General features: G+C 43.4%; 1 pseudogene across 1 annotated transcript in view; it reads left to right on the top strand.

Annotated features, from left to right (window-relative positions):
• The first annotated feature begins 583 nt into the window (after positions 1–583).
• The window catches only part of LOC311225971 (bromodomain-containing protein 2-like), a 45,776-nt pseudogene continuing 35,072 nt past the window's right edge, over positions 584–11,287 (top strand). Inside the window, exons 1-3 of the transcript XR_014621039.1 lie at positions 584–721; positions 3,646–3,796; positions 4,068–4,270. The product of XR_014621039.1 is annotated as a bromodomain-containing protein 2-like (transcript). The remainder of the gene's footprint in view (positions 722–3,645; positions 3,797–4,067; positions 4,271–11,287) is intronic.

Raw genomic sequence — 11,287 nt, 5'->3', positions numbered from 1 at the left:
CGAGGTGTAGTTAGTTGTGTTTCCGCTCCACACTGGGGTCGAGGTGTAGTTAGTTGTGTTTCCGCTCCACACTGGGGTCGAGGTGTAGTTAGTTGTGTTTCCGCTCCACACTGGGGTCGAGGTGTAGTTGTGTTTCCGCTCCACACTGGGGTTGAGGTGTAGTTAGTTGTGTTTCCGCTCCACACTGGGGTCAAGGTGTAGTTAGTTGACTGTCACTGGGGTCGAGGTGTAGTTAGTTGTGTTTCCGCTCCACACTGGGGGTCACCCAAAAGAACGGAGCGCGCGGTGTTCCGCAAACTCAAGTCAGCGCATGCTGATGGTTCACAGAGAACCTAAAACACAGAGAACCTAAAACACAGAGAACCTAAAACACAGAGAACCTAACGCCAGGCTGCAGTTTTTATTATATGAAGTTAAAATAGTTTAATCCCCATTTTGACATCACTCACTGCATAAAAGCAGAATGTGAAGAACTGAAAGCCCCAGTACCTGTACCCCAGGACCTCTCTCTCTCTCTCTCTCTCTCTCTCTCTCTCTCTCTCTCTCTCTCTCTCTTCCTGACCCCCGTCTCTGTCTCCACCAGGACTACCACAAGATTATCAAGCAGCCCATGGACATGGGGACCATCAGGAAGAGGCTGGAGAACCACTACTACCGCAGCGCCAGCGAGTGCATGCAGGACTTCAACACCATGTTCACCAACTGCTACATCTACAACAAGGTAACAGGACGAGCTCCTTCATGGATCCTCTTCATAGCAGCACAGGGGAGGGGAGGTACAGGTATCAGGGCTCTACGCTAACCTTTTTCACTAGGGGCACAGGTGCTCCTAAATGAAAAAATTTAGGAGCACACAAAGAAATTTAGGAGCACCCAAAAATATTTAGGAGCACAGTGAAAATATTTCAAGTAACAGAGTTTATTTTTTTTTCAAAAATAAATGTATATTTGTACTGTGCGTGCATGTGTGTAAATTAGCTCTTGCTACAACCCTGCATGTTTACATTTTGTATTTTGTACTTGATGTTCATTAACATGTGCTGTCCCTATCAAATAAACTATCAAATCAAACTACTGCTACAAAAGGTTCAGTCACTTAACTTTAGCCCCTTTTATGCATACAATGCTTATGTTTTGGCTGTGTTGCTCTTCTAGAAAAATAATCCTTTCAGGGTTGCCTATTGAAATACTGTACACTTTCCTACTGTACACTTTCCTGATTAATTGAAATGGGGGACCCTGATGTAAACAAGACGAAAGTCTTTCTCTGGTCTGCATCCCCTTAACACTTTGGGTGCCGGGACACGTCTTCTCACGTCTTTGCTGGCCATGCTAAAGTTGCCGGGGGACGCTGTACAGCGTCCTTATATCAATATTTCAAAAATCTGCGATCGGATTCATAATGTCCCTCCGCTGGCCTGAGATCCACCAGCAGGACCCACTGAGCTCTCTGGCGGTTCAGGAGCGCCATCTGGTGGCCGATCGGCGCAACCGCTTAACAGGAAGCGCAGTAGAGGTTTTGCTAGACGTCCGTATTGCTTCCGGCCACTCGGTACATGTCCCGTGACTCTAGCTCGTCACACTACATAGCGATCGATTGCCAATAACTCGATAAACAACATGATTTGGACGTATATACCATTATACAAGCTGGAGATGGACCGGGTAATAATATATCCCATAATGATAAAATTTCTACTCGACGATGATCGCCCAACGGCGCGCGGAGACTGGGGTGAGTTTCAGCGTGTAACGTTACCGTCTTCGATAATAACTGATATTATCAACATTTGACCCACATTAGATGATTGGTATAACGCTGCCCACGGAATTATAAACGCCCCCTCGGCCATCCGGTCAACATCAGATGACGTGTAGTAACTTCTAGAAGTACGTCTAGTTGGAATTTTTTATATCGCGCTGATTGCCATCAAACTGTATTTCATCATCAATATAATGCATTTGGGGCTATATATCACGTTCTGGAGAAAGCTGCAGAAAGAGATGAAAACATACTTATACATTAGACCATACTTTACTATGAATATGTGAATGAAAAAGTTTAACGTTGCTACACAATGAACAATACATATAGGACTTTGAATGGGCCCTAATAATGGCAATGTAGCAATAGAATTTAAAAAGTTATAGCCCTGCAAAGAAGGGGACTTTCTCCATAGACAAATAGCGCTGGCAATCTATGGTATATCATTCATTTAACCTTAGGCAACCAAAGTGTTAACAATTGTGTGTATTGAGCTGTACTGTATTGTACCCATTCTGCAATCTGTTAATAAAGTTTTCAATCAATCAATCAATCACACCTCCAGTACAGAAACATTGTTTGAGTTTGCGTGTCAGGTAGACCATTGATTGACAGTCGAGTCTGCCAATTACATCACATCGCTTGCACTCCGGCGCTGCAGCTGGACCCATTGCCCACCTCTGCTGTTGATAACGCTAGCCAAGTTATTATACACACAGATACACAGTGGGCCAGTGACTTTGGTGTAGGGGTGTAACAATGCATCGATCCTAAGGGGGAAATTCAACTGCATCGATTTGAAAATGTTAGAATAGATTATCGCAATTTTAATGTGTACACGTTATGTTATTGTCATGTCCGTTACAGCCAACACACCGATATACGCTACTGCATCAACGTTATGATTAACAAAGCAAGGCATTCGTTTTGTTGCATTAACGTTATATTACTATTGCTATCGATAAATCTAGGTGTTCTAAAATCTATTGCTATTGGTAAGAGAGCGACTATAATAAGTTGGTGTCTCGGAAAACGAGAGCCCTGATCGCGGAGTTTCAGGAAGTAAACAAGAAAAATGAGAGCTTCCGATTGGTCATTTGCTTTATTTCCCATGAAACCAGTCACTTCACTCTACTGTGATTGGACCGTTGGCTTGAGTGCAATGTGGGACTTGTAGTTTTTTAACGATCTCGCAGCGGAGGAAAAAAAAGACGAGAGGCTATAATCTGTATTCGCACAGCGTGCGCGTAATTGATTTTTACCGTTCGCATACAAATATTTTTAGGGGTATATGCGAGCAATTTGGTCGCACTGTAGAGCCCTGGGTATGGGCAGGGTAATGGTAGAATCGCATGAGAAAAATAAACGGTGTAAACTAGGGGTGGAACGGTTCACAAAATCCACGGTTCGGTTTGCATCCAGGTTTTGGGGTCACGGTTTTGGGGTCGGTTCGGTATATGTTTTATTTTTATTTTTTATAAAATAAAAATGTAACACTCCTAAAATGCCATACATCAGCATAAAATATATAGCCTAAAAATAATAAAACTTTTCAGTTATTCTCAAGGACGTAGTCATGCAAAAACTGAACGAATGAGGCAGTTTGACATCAGGCACATAATTTTGACAAGTGACCGGTTAGAGCTAGGAGAGATTTTGGTACAGCAAGAGGGGAGCCAATAAATGTGAAGTTATCTTTGAACCCCTGTTGTCAATATAAAGTGATAGTAAAGGGTTAACCTTCTGTAGTGTGGCAGTGAAAGGGTTAATGTCTGCATTAATAATTTATTTGCTGGATCAAATGAAGCATTTATCCTGCTGTGTTCCAAGCTTCTTGCTCACCCATACTCCCCCTCCCCCCCCCCCCTCTCTCTCTCCAGCCTACAGATGACATAGTGCTCATGGCACAGTCTCTGGAGAAGGCCTTCCTACAGAGGGTGGCCCAGATGCCCCAGGAGGAGATAGAACTGCCCCCTCCCCCGCCGCGGGGCAAACCGGGCAAACCTGGCAGGAAGAGCAGAGGAGCAGCGGGTGAGTTCTCTATCTCTCGCTCTCTGTCTCTGTCTGTCTCTCTCTTTCAACTCCTCGACAGACGGCACAGCTGTGATTTTTTTGAGGGTTTGAGAGGTCGATTAGCTGAGAAAGGGTTTCTGGGTTAAGTTCACGTTGGTTGTGTTTTACAGAATTCTGTTGTAACTCTTCCCCTCTCTTTCCTCTCTCCCTCTCTCTCTCTCTCCCCCCCCCCCCCTCTCTCGCTCTCTTTCCTCTCTCTTTCTCTCTATCTCTCTCTCTTCCCCCCCAGTCTCCGGAGGGGTGACGACGGCTCACCAGGTTCCAGCCGTGTCCCAGTCGGCCTACTCCCCCCCCACCCCGGAGACCCCCGACTCGCTCCTCTCCACCCCCCCACAGACCGTTCTGACCAAGAGCCTGCTCCCCCCGCCGCCCCCCCCTGCTCAGAGCGCCGCGGCCATGATGAGTCTGCCTCCTACGCAGCCCACCGCCAAGGTGATGATGATGATGATGATAATCATTTATACAGCACACGTACAGTACAACAAAAAGAGGTTTAGCATCCAACCAGAGTGCAAATGTAACAGCAATGTACGGGTGATTAACCCTTTCACTACCACACTACAGAAGGTTAACCTTTTACTATCACACTACAGACGGTTAACCTTCCGTCTGATAGTAAAGGGTTAACCTTCTGTAGTGTGGTAGTGAAAGGGTTAACAGTTTGGTAGTGTGACAGTGAAAGGGTTAAACTGGGTATAACATGTAAATTTGTACTACTGAGTAATAGTGCTAATCAGATGTATGTACATATATAATATAGAGATAATAACAGTTGTATTATATAAATAGATGGTATGACTAGTTGACTACTACTGGCAAGCAGTGTAACTAGTAAGAGTAATATAAGCTATATGGTATATACAGCATTATAGTACAAAGCTATATATTTAGGTTATTGTATTATATGAATGTTTATATGTTTATTTCTATAACCTTACATTGAAACGGCATTAGGAATATTGATTGGATTTAGATAGTCATTGAAGCGTCTTATTTGTCATAATAGGACATTCTAGAACATTTGTGAGGTCACAGTATGATGTCATAATCTAACATTCTAGAACATTTGTGAGGTCACAGTATGATGTCATAATCTAACATTCTAGAACATTTGTTGATGTTATATGAGGTCATAACTAAACATTCTAGAACATTTGTGTATCTATATATATTCAACAAGAAGAAGAAGTTTTGTGGGATGGGAATCTGGCCGTAGGGTGTGGTAGTGAGGGGCAGGTGGAGGTGGCTAGGAAGATGCAGAGCATTGGGGGGGTGGGTATAAGTAAGGTGGCGAGAGTAGGGGAGAAGAGGGGGGGGGGATGTAAGGGGGTGATAGTTGGGGTACCGGTCGAGGTTACAGTAGAGCAGCTGGTGGAAGAGCTAAAGGAGGACAGGCGTAATGGCATAGTTAAGAGTGCAGCAAGGATGAAGAGGGGAGCGGAGAGGGCAGTGACGGGGACGGTAGTGATTACGTTTGAGGGTGGGGTTGTTCCTAGGGAGGTATTAGTAGGGCGTAGGATGTATAGGGTTAGGGAATTTGTTCATAATCCTCTTAGGTGCTATAGGTGCCAGGGGTTTGGCCATATAGCTACCACGTGTATGAAGGGGATGAGGTGCGCTAGGTGTGGCGGGGAACATGAATATGGGAAATGTGGAGAGGGAGTGAAGCCGAGGTGCTGTAGTTGTGGTGGGGAGCATAGTGTAGCGTTTCGGGGGTGCGAGGTGATGATGAAGCAGGTCGCGGATCGGAGAGAGAAGGGAGGGTAAGTTGACGTATGCTGGGGCGGTTAGCAGGGCAGGACAGGGGAGCCAAGAAAGGGTGCAGGGGGTTGAAGGAGGGCATTTGGCAGTGAGGGTAGAGCAGGTGGAAAGAGACAGGGGAAGGGAGGAGAAATTAGGTATTGTGGCCTTCGTGGCAGGGGTAGTTACTGGTATGGCAGAGGTTACGGGTAGAACAGAGATGGTGAAGATGATTGTTAGGATAGCGGTTCAACATCTGGGATTGGAAGGTCTGGACTGGAAGGAGGTGTGTAAAGAATTGGCTGAGGGGGCTGCGAGGGACAAGGCTGCGAGGGACAAAGCAGCCCAGGATAAGATAGCAGGGGGCAAGGAGGGTCCCGCGGAGGGGGGCTCAGACAGGAAGTAGCAGCAGTAGCTGCACTCCAATGGACAATGTAGTTGAGGACGGGGTCCAGTAGAAGAAGAAAAAGAAGGTGAAGAAGGAGAAGAAGGAGAAGAAGAAGAGCCCATAAAAAGAATTGCGGAGAGCAGTAATACGCCTCGATGCGTCTACTCTGCCGGAAATTCAAATAAGAAGAAGAAGAAGCTCATTCTGCATCTTGAAACGGTGTTGAGCAGTACTTCTGTAAAGAAAGACTTCGCTGTGGAAGAGAAATAAACCATTTGGATATCTTTGTTTTACCCCGGAGCGGCTGTGGACATTATTTTTCTTTATCACCGAACGTACTACTCACAAGTAGGCAACTTTAACCAGTAGAGTGGAACGTCGGCCCTCATATTAGTAAGAAAACTCTGTTCCAAGAGGAAAAAGGAACCAACACGAACTACTGGAACACGGAAAGAAGGATAACAACAAATGTCGGAGCCTCGGAAGGTTAAAATGACACAAAAGGCCTATGAGGAAAATGTCCGTCATGCCATCAATAAGAGGAGAGCTAAGCTATGTCAGCTAACTGGTCACATGAATCAGGTGAATCAATTAATGGATGAGGACGACGACGGTAACTTGGAAGTTGTACAGACAAAATTGGTAGAATTCAACAAGCTATTTGGAGAGTTCTGTGAGCTTAATACCTCAGTCCAGGCGTTACTAAGCGAAAACATAAGCAAGACATCAGAAGAGGAGATGAAGACGGATCAGGATGGATGGTTCACGCCAAAGTTTGACACATTTTACAACTTCACAGTAAATGCTGCTTGGAAAGGGGTGCATCAGCGTATAGCGGCGTCTAGGAAGCACCAAGATGAGGTAGGGCCTGAAGACAGTGCATCCGTCGTCTTAAAAATGCAGGCTTCACAGAGCGGTCAGGTGGCGTAGCGTTCGTCACCAACGCCGGAGACGCTGGATTTGCCTGTTCGAATCCAGCTCCCGGCGTTGTCACCAGCTTGGCTGGCCGTTCACACTAATACAATTGGCAGTATTAGAGGGTGGGAAAGCTGGAGGGGTGGGTCTGGGTCGTTGTAAACAGCGACTCCTACAGTTCGGTCGGGGCGCCTGCTCAGCGCGGATAGGATCTAAGGGGGGTAGTGTGATCCTTCCACACCTTACACCTCTCAGTGAGAGTCCGCGCTGCCAGTAGGGGTGGGAATCACCAGTTTCATCATGATACGATACGATATCGATTCTTTGGACAACGATACGATATTTGCCGATATCACAAAGTCTCTCACGATACAATACGATTAGATTAGATTCAGGTGCCTGCAATCGATATGAGATGATATCATATGCCCATTTAACACAATCAGTAACATTTAGATCAACTAAAAAAAGGTAACGAAAATATCATTTGACATTTGTATTTTTGAGCTCTTCCAGACATTTAAAGGAAAATCAATCTATTGTTTTTAATACAAATAGACCTCCTGTTCACTGTAAAGTGCCACGTTTTGATATATTGAGCTTTAAACTTTAAGCTCCATTTTTTGGAACTCAAAACTCACAACCTAAAACCCCTCCCTACCTCCCTCTCCCAAACCGTTCCTACAACAATTTGTTGATGTTGCATGATCATGTATAGGATAGGCCTACATTTATTATGTATTATATTGTTTATGTTTAAATAACATTTAAACATCAAACTCCTCTGACCTCATCTGGTCTTTCCAAAGACGCGCGCACAGAAAGGGAGAATGCTATGCTGTAACGTCTACACACACGGAGCTACTGCTGTAGAGCCATATGAAATCCGCGTTCACGGAATCGCGGACGGAATCGCGGAATTAACCAATAAAAATGGAATCAACTGCAAAACGTGGAATATTGCAGAATTTGGCCTAATCTGGACTGAAATTTCGTTTTTGGGTGGAACGTTTGGTGCACACGCGACCGGGGAGGCGGGGACGCTACAGCGTGTTACACACAACACAGCCGCGGTGCTCAAGCGTCTGGCTGCTTCAGTGTTAACGTCGTCAAGAAGCTAAACAATTCCACAATAAGCCCTCAATTCAGAGCAGAACAGTATCCTAATGACTTTTATGCCTCCGGTGATAAGGTGTTTTGCTAATTCTGTCAACGTTCCGTGGACTGGACCCGCAAAAACACTTGCGACACTATTGTGATTAAATGGCTATAACGTTAGGACATGATCGCTTCTAGCTAAATCTAGTGCACCCACTATTTGTTTAATGCAAACGATTGTCATTATACACTGCCCTTTATAAACTAAATACACTTAAATAGCTATGTAACGTTATAGGACTATAGATGGAAATGATAGCTTCTAGCTAAATCTGGTGCACCCATCAATTTGTTTAATGCAAACGATTGTCATTATACACTGCCCTTTATAATCTAAATAAACTTAAATAGCTATGAAACGTTACAGTACATAGGACTATAGATGGAAATGATAGCTTCTTGCTAAATCTAGTGCACCCATCCATTTGTTTAATGCAAACTATTGTCATTATACACTGTCCTTTATAAACTAAACTAAAGGTGCCTAAATTATGCATTACTATATTTCATCACAATATAATAGATATAGCTAGGTTACTGACATTGTCTTTGTGATAATGTCAGTAGTAGCTAGCTGTATCTATTGTTTACACTTGACATTTTTATTTTGTCACAATATTAATTGAAAAATATTGTGTAAAATGTAACTGTATTTCTGAGTTGCAGCACTTAAAAACATTAAATGGACTGTTATATCTTATTCAATTGTGGACATTTATTCATTCCCACTTATTAGACACTATTTCTGATGGTAAAATGAGCATAAAAAGCTAAATACAGAATTCTGAAATATTAAAACGGAAAAAATGGAATTTGGGAAAAAATTAAATGGAATTTGGAAAATAATAAAACGGATTTCATATGGCTCTATACTGCTGTTGTTCTTGGGCGGATATGAGACACGCCACAGGATTTTCAAAATAAGAGTATCGATATGAATCGATCTTATTACATTGCATCGATCCGATTCGATCGTTGATAATTACATCGATGTATCGATCTGGATCGATGTATCGTCCCACCCCTAGCTGCCAGGTGAAAACAGGGATTAAAGCAAAAAAAAATCTCCTGACTGAACTTTTTTTCAGGCCAAGTCATATTCTTATTTTAACCTCCACTGTATTTCTTTTTAATAGCGTTGGCGTTTTAAGGGAGCCTACTTGTTTCGGTTTAGTCGATAATCCAATGTACAGTTACCCCCCCACCCCGCCTACCCAACCCTCCCCCCAACCACCTCCAATGTACAGTCCCCCCCCCCTCCACCCAACCTACCCAACCTCCTCCAATGTACAGTTTCTTCATCAAATGTATATACTCTCTTTTTTAGACTCTATTGTATTTCACAAACAATACTGTATTTGTAAATCTGGTATGTCATAATCATAAATGTATAGATGTAGCAGTATTATCTATCTGTATGTCATGTATGTCATATATGTTATGATGAATTGAAAATGGGGGACCCTGATGTAAACAAGAGGAAAGTCTTTCTCTGGTCTGCACCCCCTTAACAATTGTATTGAGCTGTACTGTATTGTACCCATTCTGCAATCTGTTATAACAATCAATCAATATTTAACAGATTGCAGATATATAGGTTATATAGGATATATAGGTTTAGGATTGCAGGTATATAGTAATGATTGCAGATATATAGGTTATATAGGATATATAGGTTAATATAAGATTGCAGGTATATAGTAATGTTACATTTGTGACATATACGATATGCAAATATAGAGTACTGTTACCCATAGATCCTAACAGATTATATACATTATGATGGGGAGGAGACTGTACATTAGGGTGGGTGGGAGAAAAAAGATACATACATGGAGAGAATATACAGTGGGGAGGAGACCGTCTATAGATACACCTGTGTGATGTTGATATTTGTACTGTGAAGTAACACGACAATGACAAATGTGTTGTTTCTGTTTTTCTTTTTGACATAGTTGCGGAACACAGAACAAGTTAACAACTCACCACCGTCTACAGTCCCTGCATCATACTGTAGCCTGGCCAGTCTCTTGAAATACTGCTATCTTCAAACTTCCATTCCTCTCGACACTTTCTTTTGTTGGGTGGTGCCGCTCATCCTTTTCGTCTGAGAACACTGTGTTTTCTTTTTAGTGGCCAGCTTACTCCTTCCATTAACGTTATTATGCTGACGTTAGCTAATAACTATGTGTTGGGGATAATGGTTCCGCACGGACCATATTGTTTGTTACATTGCTGTCGGCAAACTCGCTCAGAGTGTCAACAGAGTGTTGACGTTAAGTTGATGTTAGCTGCTAGCTGGCTACCCAAATCCACAACAGCCAGGCAGCCAACCGTACAAAATACAGTCTCAGCCAATCACATCGATTTGTACAGTTAGTTAGCTCCACTCCATTGCAAAGTAAAAGTTAGCCAGCCAGGACAGCCCGTATTAGCAAGCTACAGTTACAGTAACGTTAGCCACCCGAAGATCGGTAGCTAGCTAACGTTAGCCACAGCTTCAAAAACGAATTTCAATTATGTTATGAGCTACCAGCTAGCCAGCTAGATAACGTTAGAAAACGCCTCGTGTAGTAAACTAAAGTGAATAGTTTACTGGGCCATTGTTTAATGCTTCAGTGGTGTTAAAAGAGGACCTGCACGCTTGCTATCTTCGGTGCAAATGATACGGGTCTGTGACAAGACAGGTCTGTGAGGGGGAGGGCACTGTGAGCAGCGTGTGTGCATCAAGCTCACGTTTGATTGGTTAGAATGGTCAAAATGCCCTACGCATCTACAAATCATATTATACCAGGTAGCCAATTCCGTCAGACTCCAAATCAAATTGACGGAAAAAAAATTAAAAAAGACTGAAATCCGTCTGGAGACGGAACGCTTTAATGCATGTGAAAAGAAGCGGTTGATTGGCTAGACGTGTGTCGGAGGAAGCACGTGATAGCCTCCACTGTTCCCCAGACCGACTGTGGGGGGTAAGTGCGCAGCGACCAGGAAGGAGATTGGGAATTGGCATAACGACTAACATTGGGATGGGAGAAAATCTGAGGAAAAAGGAGGGGGAAAAAGATCAATAAAAAAATAAATAAAAATGCAGGCTTCAATCTCTGTTGTTTAGTCTTATCTGTTCAGTACTGCTCAGCACTGTTTCAAGATGCACACTGACCTCTTCTTCTTCTTCTTTATATTTTCCGGCAGTGTAACGCAACATGGCGTATTACTGCCCTCCTCGTTTCTTATACTACGCCCACAAT

Source organism: Notolepis coatsorum, assembly GCF_963971535.1.
Source record: "Notolepis coatsorum genome assembly, chromosome: 3".
Classification (NCBI taxonomy): Eukaryota; Metazoa; Chordata; class Actinopteri; order Aulopiformes; family Paralepididae; genus Notolepis; species Notolepis coatsorum.
The sequence above is the reverse complement of the archived record's forward strand: the minus strand, read 5'-3'. Positions and strand labels throughout refer to the sequence as shown.